The sequence below is a fragment of the Bufo gargarizans genome, chromosome 2 (genome assembly GCF_014858855.1).
Source record: "Bufo gargarizans isolate SCDJY-AF-19 chromosome 2, ASM1485885v1, whole genome shotgun sequence".
Taxonomy (NCBI): Eukaryota; Metazoa; Chordata; class Amphibia; order Anura; family Bufonidae; genus Bufo; species Bufo gargarizans.
Genome location: NC_058081.1, coordinates 29,881,344 through 29,899,437, shown reverse-complemented (window position 1 = coordinate 29,899,437; position 18,094 = coordinate 29,881,344). Strand labels below are relative to the sequence as shown.

Below are 18,094 nucleotides of genomic sequence, written 5' to 3'. Positions count from 1 at the left end.
ACACTAAACAAATTGTGAATAAAAACTGAATGCAATGATGTAGAGATGGCAAATGTCAATATTTTATTTGTAATAGAACGTAGATGACAGATCAAACGTTTAATCCGAGTGTAATGTATCATTTTAAAGGAAAAATACGTTGATTCAAATTTTCACGGTGTCAACAAATCCCAAAAAAGTTGGGACAAGTAGCTATAAGAGGCTGGAAAAAGTAAATTTGAGCATAACGAAGAGCTGGAAGACCAATTAACACTAATTAGGTCAATTGGCAACATGATTGGGTATAAAAAGAGCTTCTCAGAGTGGCAGTGTCTCTCAGAAGCCAAGATGGGTAGAGGATCACCAATTCCCACAATGTTGCGCAGAAAGATAGTGGAGCAATATCAGAAAGGTGTTACCCAGCGAAAAATTGCAAAGACTTTGCATCTATCATCATCAACTGTGCATAACATCATCCGAAGATTCAGAGAATCTGGAACTATCTCTGTGCGTAAGGGTCAAGGCCGTAAAACCATACTGGATGCCCGTGATCTCCGGGCCCTTAAACGACACTGCACCACAAACAGGAATGATACTGTAAAGGAAATCACAGAATGGGCTCAGGAATACTTCCAGAAACCATTGTCAGTGAACACAATCCACCGTGCCATCCGCCATTGCCAGCTGAAACTCTACAGTGCAAAGAAGAAGCCATTTCTAAGCAAGATCCACAAGCTCAGGCGTTTTCACTGGGCCAGGGATCATTTAAAATGGAGTGTGGCAAAATGGAAGACTGTTCTGTGGTCAGACGAGTCACGATTCGAAGTTCTTTTTGGAAATCTGGGACGCCATGTCATCCGGACCAAAGAGGACAAGGACAACCCAAGTTGTTATCAATGCTCAGTTCAGAAGCCTGCATCTCTGATGGTATGGGGTGGCATGAGTGCGTGTGGCATGGGCAGCTTGCATGTCTGGAAAGGCACCATCAATGCAGAAAAATATATTCAGGTTCTAGAACAACATATGCTCCCATCCAGACGTCATCTCTTTCAGGGAAGACCCTGCATTTTTCAACAAGATAATGCCAGACCACATTCTGCATCAATCACAACATCATGGCTGCGTAGGAGAAGGATCCTGGTACTGAAATGGCCAGTCTGCAGTCCAGATCTTTCACCTATAGAGAACATTTGGCGCATCATAAAGAGGAAGGTGCAACAAAGAAGGCCCAAGACGATTGAACAGTTAGAGGCCTGTATTAGACAAGAATGGGAGAGCATTCCTATTTCTAAACTTGAGAAACTGGTCTCCTCGGTCCCCAGACGTCTGTTGAGTGTTGTAAGAAGAAGGGGAGATGCCACACAGTGGTGAAAATCCCAACTTTTTGGGGATTTGTTGACACCATGAAATTCTGATTCAACATATTTTTCCCTTAAAATGGTACATTTTCTCAGTTTAAACTTTTGTTCTGTGATTTATGTTCTATTCTGAATAAAATATTAGAAGTTGGCACCTCCACATCATTGCATTCAGTTTTTATTCACGATTTGTATAGTGTCCCAACTTTTTGGGAATCAGGTTTGTACAATATAAAACAATCCATTAATTGTAATACTATATTCGATGTACCATAGCATTTAAGGGACTCAGATTCTGAAACATTGAATTCATCACATGTGTGTGAACATTTTCTGAATGTGCATTCTAGTAATTTGGAGAGTATAGAATGGGTTAATAGACCTGTGATGAGAGGAGATTGGAGACGAGTGCTTCGGAATTAGGAGGTGTTTTGGATGCGGTTGAAATCACAGGTCTGATTTATTATTACTATATGTCTGATTCGCCCTCTGTCATGTCTTTTTTCCCTGTTTGAATTGCTTTTTTTAATGTTTTTGGGATAAATTGATTTTATCTGTTTATCACTGTACATGTGTGGGCTGGGCGGTGACTCTCCCCAGGTGTAAATTGTTGCATTCCAATACTTCAGGGTGTGTTTGCTGCCTTGTGCATATTAATGTGGGTGAAAAGATATAGCATCCAGATTAGGATTAAGGATTAGAATTGTCCGAAACATGTTGATGGGGGATCCCTCCGGCTTCACATGCTTCTGCTATACTCCAATATTGCTTGGATGACGTTTTTAAAAACAGTGGTTTTATGAAGAGGATTGTGCTGGACTTCATTCACACTTTGCTGTTTTTGGAGACTTGGTTGATCATGCACAGTGAGGTGAGCTGATAAAGGAACTTTTTGGTTTGTTGCAGTTGGACTGTTGCCTCATCTAACACATATGAAGAAAAGCTCAATGTGTTTTCTGAAATTATGTTACTGAAGAAGGATGTTCCTAGGATGAAGGGAATTATAGTTACACCCATTGTGCAGACAGCTAAAGCAGCCAGTCAGTGTGATGAGACCATGTGGATGCCTCTGTTGAAAGGATACTATATAATAGCATTATCAGTAGTAATAAGTATTTTTTCTTGAAGATGTTTCTCTTGTCATCCGACTGTCTTTCTCAATCAGAATGGCTTGTATGAGAATTCTCAGAAATTGAATACTGGTGGCTCGTGCTTCAGTCATGGAAGTAAGATATTGAATGCATATGCATGACTGGAACTCTTAGGTGTGATTAAATTGCCCCGGGAGAGGTGTTAGAACAGCATGGTAAGTGGTGAACAATAGATGTTGCCCTCCTCCACCTCTATTCAAGATCGTTTTCTCCAATTTAACAAATAATTCTTTCACACTTCTTTTGAACTGCTTCTCCTCTAGGTCTAAGATGCAAGCCTCTCTGTCATCAAAAGTGTCCTTTGTCCTTTTAAAAAAAATAAAAAATTCCTTTATTATTTTCTAAACCAAATATATAATATTCAATAACATACCATTCAGCTATACAAAAGTAGTTAAAGACAACTTAACGTAATTGATCCTGTTTACCCCCCCCTTATTCCACTGCTGCGAGACCCACTCATATCTTGATTTCTCCAGCGGTTTCCGTTTCCGGAGCCACCTACGGCCGGGCTTTTTGGAGCGAGAAACCTACCCTCTCTAGCATTGCTCTAATTTCCCTGCCATCCTTCTATAGGCATCAATATTGTCAATCCGAGCCCTCCATTCAATAAAACTAGGGCTATTTTTTGTACCCCAATATTTAACAATCAGGGCCTTCGCTACCACGAAGCCCTCCAGACATACTCGTATCTGGTAGGGCGTCAAGTCAGAAGGAGAGAAATTGCACAATATTGCCTGCATAAAACATCGGTTCAGTTTAATCTTATATCTTCTAAATAATTCCTCATAGATATTGGTCCAAAACCTCCCACTTCTGAACAGTTCCAGAATAAGTGACCTAGGTCAGTATTTTCTGTTGAGTATTTCCAGCACAGGTCCCTTTTTTTCTTATATATTTTGGCGAGGAAGGCGGGGGACTAGTATAGGCGATGTACAATCTTGAACTGAGTAAGTCTATATTTGACAAATCGATACTTTTTTAAATATTTTGATACATTATATCCCATTCCAAGATGCTCCCATTGCCCAGTTCGGCTTCCCAGCCGCCCTCGCTTTTAAATGTTGTTATTTCCCCTAAACAGTCCCGGAGTCTATGATATATTTGAGAGAGTGTGAGTTGTGTATCCTTAAATCTAAAACAATAATCCAAAAAGGAGTTTGCCCTAACGGTCAAAAGACTTTTATCCTCAGTGTTCCTATATGCGTGACTTATTTGTGCGTATCTATATCTATCCAGAAAGGTTACAGGTGTACCCTTTACCAATACATCCAAGGGGATAATATTACCATGTGATGTTATGTGAGTTAAGCGGTTAATACTGCGTGAATTCTAATATTTGTGATCTACAATTAACATGAATTCTGCGAAATTATGATTGTGCCAAAAGTGGAGTAAAGTGAGAAGGGCTTTTTACTCCCAGTATATTCTTAATCTTATTCCAGACCCTATTTAGTGTATCACTAATTAAACATTGTTTTTTTCTTTTGCCCGGATGACCAGTCTGCAAAATAGAAAAAATAAAGTGTCCTTTGTCCTTAAAGGGGTTCTCTGGGAATCAAGAAAAAGAAAATGCTCAAATATTACTTTATTATGCATATATTCCCAAAACCTTTCATTAGTTATAATGGCTCGTTTTGTCTGGGGAGCAATCATTAGGAGAAATAAATTGTCCGCTGTCCTATTAGTACACACAAAACCTGTCCTAATCACACAGGAGGACAAGTTACTTCACCACACTGAGGTAAAGAGTTGCATCCTCCTCCTCTCTGCTCTACTTGTCAGGGATTATGATCCTCAATATAGCTGATCTTCACCTGAATCTCTGTAGGAGAAGTACAGAGGATGGACAGGACTGATTTTGGTATTGTGGGGCTGAGGTAGAGGAGACTGAATATAAGTACTGCTGCTCATTAGCCACATCCCCAGCTCCTCTCTGTACTTAATGTCTCCTCAAGATCTCCATTTCTACAGAGATTTAGCTGAAGTTCTTACCAGCTGTTTTTAGGATCATAATCCCTAACAAGCACAGTAGAGAGGAGGATGAGGCAGCTCTTTAGCTCAGTGTTGTGAAGTAACTTGTCCTCCTGTGTGATTAGGACAATCACATTGTACTAATAGGACGGTGGCCATTTTATTTCCTCTGATGACTGCTCCCCAGACAAAACACCTCATTATAACAAATTAAAGGTTTTGGGGAATATATTTATAATAAAGTAATATTTAAGCATTTTCTTTAATTTTATTTTCTTAATTACCGGAGAACCCCTTGAAGATGAAGGTACAAATGACAGTGAGGTTTACAGCTTAGACAAAGAGGAGCAGTGGTTCAAAAGAGGTGTGAAAGAAGCTATTTATGTTAAATTTGAGAAACCAAGCTTGAATAGGATTGGAAGGGTCTGACAACTATTGTCTGCCACTTACAATGCTGTTCTAACACATCTCCTAAGGCAGTTTAATTACACCAAATGGCTGCAGTTATCCAAAAGCAACCAATATTTTACCTCCATGACTGAAGCAAGAGTTACCAGTATTTAAAGGGTTTGTCTCACTTGAGACATCGGTGGCATATCGCTAGTGTCAGATTGGTGCAGTTCCTACCTTTGGGACCCACACCAACCTCTAGAACAGAGCTGCCAAAGTGAACTAGAGTATACCCCACATTCGCGACTGCCCTTCATTCCCTTTTTTTGGGAGTGATATAAATAGCTGAGCGCTGGCTTGGCTATTTCCGTCAGATCCATAGAAGGGAAAGGAGTGGTGGCTGCTATTGCTTGGTGTGCTTTCCATTCATTCCTATGAAATTTCCGAAGATAGCCACGATAGTGAAGATAGCCAAGACGTATTTGTCTCCATGGTAACAGACAACAACCTCTGTGAAGTCTGATTTTACGGTCATATTCCTTTCTGTCTATCTCCTGCTTCTTCCTTGCCTACATTTGGTCGTTTTGGCAAGAATTAGTGAACAGATAAAAGAGAATATGACTGCAGGATCTGACTACACATGGTTTGTTGTCTGTTACCATGAAGACGCATAGATCTACATTGTAGCTATGGACACAAGACAATGTTTAATTTAGATTTGAAGCAATCAAATTGCTGAGAGTGCCATCTTTAGTCCAGAAATTGAGAGCTCAGTACCCACCCTTGTTGGCACCCTACAGATCATTCTCCATACATTTTTTCCTAGACTCCCAGAGGTGTCTGTCTGGTTCCTATATTCATCTCCTATCCCAGCACTATGCAGTATGGTTAGATTTAGTGCTCTGTGGTGTTTGTGGCTTTGTGTTTTAAGTTAATATGTGTTTCTGGATGACTGCCAAGAGGAACGCTTGGCTAAAAAGCAAAAGTGCATGAGCTTACTAACCGTACAGGGAAAATTCCCCTCTTAGAAGTGTCTATTATTTATATATTTTAAGTCCATGTTAAGCGATACATAAAAGAAGAGTACAGCTCCATAGCCCTGATCTGCCGCATTAAAGGGGTTGCCCAGTACTTTTATATATCCATAAGATATGCCATCAATATCTGATCAGTGGGGTCCGACAACCTGTGCCCCTGCCGATCAGCCGTTCTGAAAGTCAGCACCGGAACTACAGCGCAGTCCACTGGTTGCTGCAGCACTGCTCCCACTCCCATTGACCAACTTGCTGTTTCATATAAAATATCGCTGGAGTGATTAGCACCAAATGTATTAAATTGAATAAATTTTGCGCATTTTGGACTGTCCTTGGAACATGAGAATCTATAAACAGCATTGCAGCGGTTTTCAAGCTTTAAGAGGTGGAAAATTGAGCAAACATTTACAAAAAGTCATAAACTGCCCAAAATTTTCACTTTTTATGCCTTGTTTGATAAAAGATGGAAAAACGGGTGTGGCTTGTCAGGGAAGAGGCGTGGTTTACACTTTTATTTATTAATACTACAGCCAGAAATGGAGTATAATTGGCGCAAAGCTACATCTGTTCATAGCAGGCATACATTGTATTTTCTGACTTTAGGATAGTCCAAAAAGAATCGTGTACCATTTAATAAATTTGATGCAATTCACTGCGACAATTTTTTATTAAGACGTGCATATGAGGCACTAATCTTTCATGTGGGCCTATGGCTGTTGTGAGCAGATGTCGATTTGCATCAAGATTTGCTCCATATTCTAGTTTTAAGAATTCTGTCTAAAAGTTGTAGGCCATACCCACTCCTGGTATGCCCAATTTCTTGAGGCGATCAAAGTGTGACGTGAAAATTTAGCAAAATTTACAACTTTTGCAACCTTTTCTTTTTGCCAAATCAGAGTTTTTAAAGACAAAAACTGCCTCAAAACCATGGATACATTTTCAACCATTGCACTCATGTGGTGGACTACAGCTGTCACCTGAGTAAGCACTCCATGTGTTGCCATTTGGTGCCTACATGACGCACTGTACTGTTGTGTTGCTTCCAGAGGAAAATATCTTGGGACTATATCACACAAAGGAACATGCCACCATCTTGACATGTGACTCATGAAATCAGAGGTACATGGAGCATGTTCTATCACATGTGGGGGCCTATGAACTTAGTCTAAGGCTAAGCTTCTCCCACCACTAATACCATTGTGGCCAGTTAGTGACCCCACATAATCTGGAGATGAGAGGAAGTCTCTGTAAACCTAACAAGAGCAATTCTGTGAAATTATACCCACAAAAATTCCCGGCCTTGCATTCTCCATTTGGCAGATTTCCATGGTACTCTGATAAATCGAAAGGGGTAGAGATTGTGGTTGACGTTGAGCTAAGATTAATGCCACAACGAGCTGTCACCCGGTTTGTTCCTTGAGTAACTAGATCTTGTTAACTCTGATATTAAAAGACCAAATGAACTTCTTGGCTTTTGACAGAATAATAGAAAAGAAACCTGTAGGCAAAGCCAAGTGCCTCATAAACCAAAGTGTCAGGGTAAAGGTCAGAATTTAGGGTGTAATTGGGTGCATGTGGATAGCCTTAAAGTGGAAATACGGATTCTGAGTACGTGAGTGTCAATCACTCCCAGGCGATGCTGAATGCAAATTGCAACGCCCCAAATTTCCAAAGAAAGAATTTACATTTTTAAATAAAAAAATGTCATGAAAAGTCATACCTGGTCTACCTTCTTTATCCGACTTCTTTGTTAATAAAGTGGATCAGATCATTTCTATGGGGCCATGCGCAAGTGCATATTTGTTTGTGGATCTGTGTGGTCTTTTCACTTATTATAGAACATACCCTCTTTGAATAGTCACAGTGCGCGTAGAAGGTGTCCTTATTTTGCGCATCCGTGGTTTGCAGGCCGAAATACGGACATGGTCAAAGTTTGATGTTAACAAAATGTTAACGAAATGGGAATGTCCCTTTAAATCCAAGGCAGTAAGCGGCTATGATAAAAGGAGTGAACCAGATGACGTTAGTGTACAGGATGGACTTATGATGAAATGGCCGTTTTATATAAGTAATTGCTTTTTCGCGTTCATTAAAGTCACAGACAGGTTTACAGAAATCTACAGTCAATAAATAAATCCGCTATATTTGGTCAACAGCTAATATTTCTATTAATTAAATGTCACGATGTGAGTCACAGTAAGACACATGGAGGTCAATTTCATGTATGGAAAGAAAAGAAACATTCAATCACCTTTCGAGGGATTTTGCGGAACGGAACAGCTGGCCCCTAATAGAACAGCCCTATCCTTATCCTTAATGCAGACAATAATTGGACATGTTATATTTTTTTGCAGAATGGACATATGGAAACAGAATGCACGCGGAGTAACTTGCGTTTTTTTTTTTTTACGAAACCATTAAAATGAATGGTTCCGCATACGGTCCTAAAAAAAAACGGGACTGACACAGAAAGAAAATATGTTGCATGAGCTCTAAAATGAATACAGAAGGTTCCTATATGAAACACACAGTTAGGCCCCTTGCAGATGAGCGTTCCACCCGCAGCTGCCGGCCTGACCTCCCATAGCATTATATTGATTTATGATGCTATGTGTAACCCTTACAGTTCTGGAATGTATTGGATAACACTGGCATAATGCTTCCAGTGTTATCCAATACATTCCAGACCTCTAAGGGTTATATAGCATCATAAATCAATATAATGCTATGTGAATCCCGTCAGTGCTGGGAGGTCAGACCGGGTGCTGCGATGCGGACTCGCTGCGGGAGGAACGCTTGTCTGCAAGGGGCCTTAGATTTAAATACCTGTCTCTAGGCAGACTCTTTAATGTTAAAGGGGTATTCCCAATTCAGACATTGATGGCATATTTCTAGGCTATGCCATCAATATCAGATAGGTTGGCCCCACCTCTGAGAACCTCTTTTATCTCAAGAACTGGCCCCCGCAAAGTTTAAGGAGATCACACTGTGCAAGCGCTCCCACTTTCTTTCACTGCTACGGGGGTTCTGAAAATAGCTGAGCAAGCACACTTGGAAATAGCCAAGACAGTGCTCGTCTGTTTTCTGAGCTCCCATGGCGGTAAATGTAGGGTGGCAGGTGTGTTTGGTCGACTACATTCAGCACTCTCATAGCGGTAAATGGGGCAGTGGCCGCGCTTGCACGGTGTGCCCTCCTTCACTTTAGGGGGCCTGTTCTTGAGATTGGATTGGGTCCCTAAGCTCAGACCCGCAACTATCTGACGTTGATGGTATATTCTAAAAATATGCAATAAATGTCAGAGATAGGAATATCCCTTTAACATTAAAGGGTCTGCCTGAGGGACCCTGACCTATCTGACCTTGATGGCCTATCCTCGTGGCTTCAGTTTTTGTGGCTTCAATCTAACATGAAAAATGAAGCAGCTTTTCAAATAGTTTTCATGAAAATATATGCTCACCTAAGTGTTTCCATGGTAACGTAAGACACGCCCCCTTCAGTCCATCTTATGGACACAGCTTTTGCGCCACTGTTACTGGTCCATCTGAGGGGGCGTGTCTTACACTTTCCTAGCGTGTTCTGCATGGGAAAGTACAAGATGGTGGCAGCCATCTTAAAAATAATCTGATGGGGGGGACCAGAACAGAGAAATAGAGCCAATGAGGAAGGAATGGGAAGCACAAGGTAGGTTGATTATACATGTGTTGTGTTTAGTCAATTTAAAATGTCAAAATTCAGTCTTTTTGTAGCTGCCACTAGGGGGAGCTCCCTGCATATACAGATGTATACACTTTAGAGATACGCAAATTGATTTGTACGAATTGATTCGTTTATCTGAATGAATTCTTGGCCTGTGAGTGACTTTCCCTCTACGACAATTCCCCACTGTGCCGGCAGATTCACATGGCCGCAAATCTTGCGCAGTTGTGTGAGTATCTGTGATTATCAGCACATGTGCAACGGGTGCCTCCCCCCAGGGCCCTACTTTAACTCGCGACCCAGGTGTAGGAATGCCAAGTGGTATAGTGCAGCCTAAAATGTCTCTTTGTGTGTGTCACGGTGCTCCTACCTGGATACCGCTGGACCGCAGGCTTTGGCTCCGAAGCAACAAATAGAGGGAATAATTGAGGGAATAATAGAATAACTTGAGTCCAGACCGTGTATGTAGTTCAGCAGCAGCTTTACTTTGCATAAACGTTCTCAAAACAATCTTCTAGCTCTGTCTTGGTTGCAGCAGGCTTTAGCATTAAACTGGCAGGCTTCTTCAATAATTCTGCTTGCTTTCTCTCTCTCTCTGCACTGATAAGCTGAATAGGTAACTTGGTTTCCTCTGGACTTCCTCTCGTAGTCTTACTCTAGGTGATGTCAGGGAACTTTCCTCCTGGCTCCTGAGGCTTCAAGCTTTGGCCTTGATGGCCAGCAGAGCTTAAGGTGCTCTGGCTGGCGTGGGCCAGGGGGTAAGCTAGACTGACTAGAACTTGTCCCTACCCTTCCTGCAGGAAGTGGTACTAGCCCACTTCTCCACAGAGGGGGGTTAGAATGGAATGGAAGGTTCCATTCTATCTATATACGGCTCTTCCATATTTGCTGCCACCTGCTGGTGAACCAGGCACATTACATGAACATAACAGTTACATAACAAAATAGGAATGCACATTGTGGAGACCCTTGAATAAATAGACAAGATGACATTAGGTTAGACCAATAAAGACAGTAGCAAGGTGCAGAAGTGTCAACACCACTCTGGGGTGTTACATTCCCCCTTACTTAAAACCAAGCCGTCCGCAGCTTGTGCTTAGGTTGTTCTCTAAAGTACCCAAGGAAGGTTAAAGTGCTGCATAAGAACATACATTGACTGACATAGAGACAGCTACCACTAGGTTCCTGCCCTTTGCCCTCTTGGTATAACCAGTGAACCACAAAATACTGCACTATGCGCTCAAATACTCCACACAGGACTGGTCCATAGTCATATATGGAGCGTGGGGGTGTCACATACTGTAATCCCTCCACGATACTCTGAGACAACCGCTATTAGAAGGGTGGCTTCATCCTGTATTCCCTTCCTAGCATCAAGGCCTTATAATGTTTTACGCTTTGTCATCTTGATGACTGAACAGGTAGCTAAACATACATATCCATAAGGCTGCGCACTAAGCCTTAGGACACACCAAAGTAGGAGGAGGAGCCGAGTTCTCTCACAGAACTCCCACGAGGGTTAATCTCTCTACACACACATATTGGCCGTGGGGTTATCCTTGACGGTGTTAGACCTGCTTGTGGCGTATATTGACATCCTCAGAGGCATTCCAAATGAGCAATAAAGTAAGGACGCTAGCTATCTGGCTACTTACATAAAGTCCAAGGTCCATTTAAAGGTGCATACTTGGTCAGATTGCGGTACCTGTAGGAAAGTACATACAATAAGCTAAATACTTGAACGTTGCTGAAACCTCAAAAACTTTAGTGCAAAAACACATGATGTATAGTGCAATTAAATTCACATTGGACTCTTTTCCTTTAGTGCTGGCAGATCAAATGCACCAAACTGGAACAAGTAGTGCAAAAGTCCTTTGTAATCCACATGAGGTAATAATGTCATTATTTGTAATCCACAAGGATATAAGGGAAAATAGCAGCAATGGTAATAAGAACCCTTTGGGCAAAGGTGGCTCTAGCTTAACCTGAGAAGGGGGGGGGGGGCAAAGGAATTGGGCACATATGTGCGCAACTTGGAATGTTTCTGCAGATGGGGGGAGTCCTGACAAACATGTCCATCTGGATGAGGACCAAACCATGGGCAACAAACAAACCAAATAGCCAACACGTCCTCACCCATCAAGAGTAGTCCAAGATGTGGCTCCTATTACTCCATGCTTTCTCTTCAGGATCCAATGGAGGGGCTCCTTAGAGGAGGTACCTGAAGTCCTCTTTGCTGCTAAAAGACATCAGAGGGCGCTGCTGCCTCTTGTAAGCCAGGCTGGCTACTGTGGTGGAGCTCCACTGACCTCTGGTGGAAAACTCTGATAATGACCTTGCTGGTCACACTGGCTATTGCTGCGCCAATCTGTTGCTTCACAGGACCCAGGGAAGAAGGAACTGTATTCTCCCTTTTCTAAAATGGCCGCTGCTTCCACTTCCTGTAGGGGTGCAGTCGATTTCTTTGTCCTCCTGGGAACTTGCACTAAACACTTTAGTTCCTTCTGATGTAAGAATGGTTCCTCTGTGGAGGCGGGCTGTTTGGTTCCCTCCCCTTTGCTGGGTGAGTGTCTTCCTTCTCAAGAGCTGATGTCCAAATCCAAGATGGCCAATTAAACCCTGTTTTGCTACAGTGCTGCAACTGATGTAGAATCACACGCTCCAGCAGTAAGTAGATGCTATATCTTGTAGGGAAATTCACAGATAGAGGGGGCCTTCTAGGCGCATAAGTAGATCTTGTTTCGTGACGCCAAAATTTGCAACGGGCGCCTCCCCCCAGGGCCCTACTATAACGCGAGACCCAGGTGTAGGAATGCCGAGTGGTATAGTGCGGACTAAAATGTCGCTTTATGTGCCCACATCTCTACAGAGGGGGGTTCCATTCTATCTACATACAGCTCTGCCGTTATTTGCTGCCACCTGCTGGTGAACCAGGCACATTACATGAACATAACAGTTACATAACAAAATAGGAATGCACATTGTGGAGAACCTAGAATAAATACACAAGATGACATGACCAATGAAGACAGTAGCAAGGTGCAGAAGTGGTAACACCACTCTGGGGTGTTACACAGTATGCCTACAACAACAAATATGAGATTGTGCACGTGCTGTTAATGCGAATTTGCTGATGCATCACTCATCCACCCATGCGCTGATACTCGCAGTAATGGCGAATGCACAAGAGTTTTGAGGCCATGCGAGGTGTGCGGCCATGTTAATCTGCCGGCAGAGAGAGCGTCTAAAGCTGTGGGGACATTTCCTCACAAGTATGCATGGGAGAGATTTATCAAACTGGTGTAAAGTAGAATTGGCTTAGTTGCCACAGCAACCAATCAGATTCCACTTTTCATTTTCCAGAGGAGCTGTGAGAAATGAAAGGAGGAATCTGATTGGTTGCTGTAGGCAATTAAGCCAATTCTACTTTACACCAGTTTGATAAATGTTCCTCAATGTTTCAGAACTCAGCATACAGAAAAAGGGAAATCTGACCCCAGGTTCAGTTATATGGTGAAGTGGTGGTCCCCTAATGGTTTGGTCCATCTGCATCTTGTTTGAAGTGTTTGAAATGAAATGTGAGAGCAAAGAACTATTTCCATCAAACACAGTCCAATGCTTGTCACATCACGGCCAGAAGAGCAGGTGACAATGTCACTGTCCTCCGACATGTTCCACATCTAACTTAGTTATGGAGAATCAGTCAGTGGTTGACACTGGTATGGTGACAAAAGGTCAGGCTCAGACACAGAGCGGTGACACAGGTCTTACCAAGACAGAAGAAGCCGTGTTTGCCTCCAGATCACTCCTCCTCCTCCTCCTTCCATCTCACAGGAAGATGCAGATCAGTCAAACCACAAAGTAGCATGGAGCTCGCTGTGATTCACTAGGGGACGTCAATGAGCCCTTTGTGTCACTTGTGTCCCCACAGAGGCGGCCATCCTGCTATCCCTTCCCCCGGCATCATGTGAGATTCTTTCAAGCACAATACAGACCCACGACCCAGATATGTCCCAACTGATCTGTTGGATTCCTACTTTAATAGTGATACTTAAAGGGATTCTGTCACCTCTTTTTACCCTATAGAGTTGCGGACATGCACGGCTAGATTGCTGCTATGCCCTCCCCCCAACGCCCCCCTGGCATACCACTGGACAGGTTCCGTTTAAGCTCAACTATCCTCCTATCTATCTATCTATCTATCTATCTATCTATCTATCTAACTATCTATCTATCTATCTATCTATCTATCTATCTATCTATCTATCTATCTTCTGTCTATTTCATATCTATCTATCTGTCTACTCTCTCCCCTTCCCTATACCCTCATTCAGGCTCTGTTCACATCTGTGATGCCTCAGGCCTACTTCTCCTTTTCAAATAAGGGACACCTGGTCAGAACCCAGTGAACCCTATTATTTGGGAAACATTTTTGGCTTGGGGACAAAATGTTGGCCAATTGGGGTATATTTTGGGCTTGTAGACCACGTTTCGGCACACTGGGACAGATTTTTTTGTGTGGGAGACAGAATTTAGGCGCATTTGGAGAAATGTTTAGCTTGGCAATAAAATTATGGTCGGTTGGGGCAGATTCTGGCCCATTGTTACCGATTTTTTTACTCTGAGACAACATTTTGGTATGTAGGGGCAGATTTCCAGTGTGAGATAAGCCAGCGGATCGGTGGTAGAAACTAGACCGCCTAGAGATGCACCAGATGTATCATCTTGCATCATCCACTATGATGAGTTTGGCACGTTTACTCAGTCTACAGATTGGACCAGATTAGTAAATGTCGGCCATTTGTTGTTTTTTTTTGCCGCATTTAATATAATGATTCCTGTTTATGACACTGAAGTGTTTTTCTAATGAAACTATTTCGACATTGGGCTAAAACCAAATCCTCTGTATATTCCTGGGTCTCTCCATAAACAATGCAGAGTGAATAACGACAGGGAGTAGGAGACATATTGCATGTCACTGGAAGCGTAACGCTCGGGACACTATAGATGGCGTGGGTCATTATGCAGAGTACTGTAAACAAAGGCTTCGCTCCGCGCAAACATGCCGCTGTTTGCTCCTTGTTAGCAGCTGGACCTGAATACTTCTGTGATTGCATATAATCAACGTAGTATACAGTAGTCACTTAGCTATTCAATAAAGTGTATTTCTCTAGCGCCAACTGCTGCTTGTTCTTTTTTCTTGTCCAACCCATTGGGTGGTCGCACGTGCTCTGTTTACAACTTAAACTGCAACCAGCCATATTTTCTGTTCAAAGCTGTGGCAGTCACAGGAAAAGAGCTGAGATTTAACACTGACAAATGTAAGGTTATGCACTTGGGAAGGAATAATGCAAGTCACCCGTACATACTAAATTGTAAAACACTAGGTAACACTGACATGGAAAATTTAGGAATTTTAGTGAACAGCAAACTAAGCTGTAGAAACCAGTGTCAGGCAGCTGCTGCCAAGGTCAATAAGATAATGGGTTGCATCAAAAGGGGCATAGATGCCGGTGATGAGAACATAGTCCGACCACTTTACAAATCACTAGTCAGACCACACATGGAGTACTGTGTACAGTCCTGGGCTCCTGTGAACAAGGCAGACATAGCAGAGCTGGAGAGGGTTCAGAGGAGGGCAACTAAAGTAATAACTGGAATGGGGCAACTACAGTACCCTGAAAGATTATCAAAATTAGGGTTATTTACTTTAGAAAAAAGACGACTGAGGGGAGATCTAATAACTATGTATAAATATATCAGGGGTCAGTACAGAGATCTCTCCCATCATCTATTTATCCCCAGGACTGTGACGAGGGGCAGGGCCGGTGCAAGGATTTTTGCCAACACAAGCGAAGCAACATTTTGGCGCCCCCCTCCCCTCACGCTTCTCCTCTCTGTGGTCCTGGTATCTTCTCTCTGCTTAAGACAATGGCTGGTTTAAGGACCATATTTTTCGCCCTCTAAGACACACCTAGGTTTTAGAGGAGGATAATAAGAAAAAAATATTTTCCATTACACCTCAGGTCAGACCAGCAATCAGACCCCCAATGTTAAATCAGACCTCAGATCAGAACCCCATGTCAGACATCATCCCCCAATGTCAGCCATCAGACCCCCATGTCACATTTCTCCCCCTCCATGTCACATTTTTCCGCCCTCCCCCAGGGTGCGCCCTAAGGCGGCCGCTTGGTCTGCCTTATGGTAGCACCGGCCCTGACGAGGGGACATCCTCTGCGTCTGGAGGAAAGAAGGTTTGTACACAAACATAGAAGAGGATTCTTTACGGTAAGAGCAGTGAGACTATGGAACTCTCTGCCTGAGGAGGTGGTGATGGTGAGGACAATAAAGGAATTCAAGAGGGGCCTGGATGTATTTCTGGAGTGTAATAATATTACAGGCTATAGCTACTAGAGAGGGGTCGTTGATCCAGGTAGTTATTCTGATTGCCTGATTGGAGTCGGGAAGGAAGTTTTTTCTCCTTAAGTGAGGAAAATTGGCTTCTACCTCCTAGTTTTTTTTTGCCTTCCTCTGGATCAACTTGCAGGATAACAGGCCGAACTGGATGGACAGAGTTTGTTTTTTTCAGCCGTATAAACTATATTACTATAGTAGAACAATTGGAGCAATGAATGGGGAGATCTCTGGATCCATGTGAGGTACAGGGCTGGTTCTAGCTTTGTTAGAAAGAGGTTGTCATGTACTAGATTGTGTAACATAGTATATAAGGCTGAAAAAGATCCCTCTGTCCATCCAGTTTGGCTTATTATCCTGCAAGTTGATCCAGAGGAAAAAAAACAAAACCCTGTGAGGTAGAAGCCAATTTTCCTCACTTTAGGGGAAAAATAATTCCTTCCTGACTCCAATCAGGCAATCAGAATAACTCCCTGGATCAACGACCCCTCTCTAGTAGCTATAGCCTGTAATATTATTACACTCCAGAAATACATCCAGGCCCCTCTTGAATTCCTTTATTGTACTCACCATCACCACCTCCTCAGGCAGAGAGTTCCATAGTCTCACTGCTCTTACCATAAAGAATCCTTTTCTATGTTTGTGTACAAACCTTCTTTCCTCCAGACGCAGAGGATGTCCCCTCGTCACAGTCACAGGCCTGGGGATAAATAGATGATGGGAGAGATCTCTGTACTGACCCCTGATATATTTATACATAGTTATTAGATCTCACCTCAGTCGTCTTTTTTTTTAAAGTGAATAATCCTAATGTTGATAATCTTTCAGGGTACTGTAGTTGCCCCATTCCAGTTATTACTTTAGTTGCCCTCCTCTGAACCCTCTCCAGCTCTGCTATGTCTGCCTTGTTCACTGGAGCCCAGAACTGTACACAGACTCCATGTGTGGTCTGACTAGCGATTTGTATTGTAATATATGATATTCATTTTTTACATCATTAATGGGATAACCCCTTTAAATGAATTCCAGCTATAACACAAATGTCATCAGGACGGCCAAACATCTTATATGAATGATGTTCCAACTCTTCCCCTGACATCAGATGTTAGAGGAGATAAGGATCAGGCAGTTGGACTTCAACATGCCCAATCCTTTTTTTTCTCAGGGAGATAAGCCACCACCTGAGAAGTCTGGCCGCAGCTTACTTCCCTCTCCCTACTGCATGTGTATGGGGGGAGTCAGGAGACATAACAGTCAGCAAAACGAGTGATCACCTATCTAATGTGCATGGTTGGCCTACGACTCTCAAATTAAAGTGGTTTCCCATGCTTGGAAAATGGATGGTCTGTCCTTTATTGTCCTTTGATTGACAGGACCAGGAGTGATGATGTTTACACTGCCTGGTCCTGTCAATCAAAGTGCAGCGGACGCAGCAGTTGCAGAGAGAGCAGAGCCTCTAGGTGTAACGGTAACGCCCCCGTTGCTCTTAGAGGCTCATTTGCATATGGTAAAACATCATATTTCTCAGCAGCGCAGACACATATGAAGATGGGACCAACACAGATGTCTCCAGCTGCCAAGTGCACATGTAACAGGTCAGCCGGTGTCATAAGTACAAATCTGCTGACAGGCCTCATGCACAACAGTATCCGTTTAGCGGTATCCACAAAATACAGATGCAGTCCGTGTGCCGGCCACAACCGCTGACTTCAATGTGTTTGTGTGGTTCGCATTTTGCAGACATATTTCATCTATTTGTGGAATGGACATACGGATTCAGAAAGTACAAGGATGATCCGTGTGTCTGTTCCGCAAAAAGATACGTCCCATACTTGAAGTTCATGGTTCACCAAAAAATATAGCTGCAACGCGGACGGTATCTGCAATTTGCGGACCGCCAAATACATAAGGTCGTGTGGATGAGGCTAAAAATATGAGATATTTCTATAAAAGAGAGACTTGAGTTTCTGCTGTGGATGTGTGCTTACACTCATAAACAGAGAAAAATCTACACAGCTGCAATTCATATCACAACCACTAGGTGGCCACACAGACTGAAGTGCAATAGGATAGACATCTAGTGACAGAATATCACAA

The 18,094-nt window shown here is 42.7% G+C and overlaps 1 protein-coding gene across 1 annotated transcript in view; it reads left to right on the top strand.

Moving 5' to 3' along the window:
* The first annotated feature begins 2,040 nt into the window (after positions 1-2,040).
* Positions 2,041-18,094, top strand: part of LOC122929267 (GDNF family receptor alpha-2-like) — a 77,757-nt gene continuing 61,703 nt past the window's right edge. Inside the window, exon 1 of the mRNA XM_044282784.1 lies at positions 2,041-2,208. The gene's annotated coding sequence lies outside the window, so the exon portion shown is untranslated. The remainder of the gene's footprint in view (positions 2,209-18,094) is intronic.